Source organism: Brienomyrus brachyistius, chromosome 23 (genome assembly GCF_023856365.1).
Source record: "Brienomyrus brachyistius isolate T26 chromosome 23, BBRACH_0.4, whole genome shotgun sequence".
Taxonomy (NCBI): Eukaryota; Metazoa; Chordata; class Actinopteri; order Osteoglossiformes; family Mormyridae; genus Brienomyrus; species Brienomyrus brachyistius.
Genome location: NC_064555.1, coordinates 20081093 through 20081917, shown reverse-complemented (window position 1 = coordinate 20081917; position 825 = coordinate 20081093). Strand labels below are relative to the sequence as shown.

Sequence of the window (825 nt, the reverse complement as noted above, 5' to 3'; positions counted from 1 at the left end):
GCTCCATGAATAAAACATTGAGAAGCATAAACTGTGTGCTATTAATGATCAAAATGATTGAAAAACATCAAAAATGATCACGTCACATGGAGGTCTAGTGTAGACATGCAAGAGTGTGAGGAGCCCAAGATGTCATTGTTCATAATGGGAGTATTTTAATTAGTATAGTACTATAATAATACAAATAAAATTATACCTTTAATTCTACATTTTAGGATAATTATAGACATCAAACTACAAAATAACATACAGTAGAACCTCGATTCTTGAACTTAATCCATTGCAGAAGGCTGTTCGAGAACCGATTTGGTCCTGAAGGAATTCCCATGTATATTCAGCACTCATTGTCCACTGTTCCTTCATCCTCTGGTTAAACTCCTGCCAAACCATCTCTGCCGGGTTTTGGTTAGGTGGCCAGGTCATGTGACTCTATAACCCTTTGTAGGCAGCTTGGCATGTCCAAACTTTTGACTGGTACTATAGATGATTAAGGAGTTATGGGGGGGGTGGAACTAAACACTTAAGGAGGCACTCAAGGTTTTATTCAAGATCAGCCAAGACCATTCATCAATGTCTCAATATTTATCACAACGGCTTAATATCCATATGTTTGTTAACTCTGAGAACCTGACAAATGCAAAATGCATTTATTTTTGCACCCATTAACTCCAGGCTCGTAACTTTGGGTAGGTATAACACAGAGGCATGATTGGCATATCTTTGCGATCGAGAGAACTGACTCAATCTGGTCATCCAAGTTGCAGCATTGTATACTAAAATATTCCAGAGTAATCTTGTGCGTAATGAGGCATATTTTTTTATATC

General features: G+C 37.6%; 1 long non-coding RNA gene across 1 annotated transcript in view; it reads right to left on the bottom strand.

Moving 5' to 3' along the window:
* Positions 1 to 825, bottom strand: part of LOC125719282 (uncharacterized) — a 31848-nt gene that overhangs the window by 5345 nt on the left and 25678 nt on the right. The window lies entirely within an intron of this gene.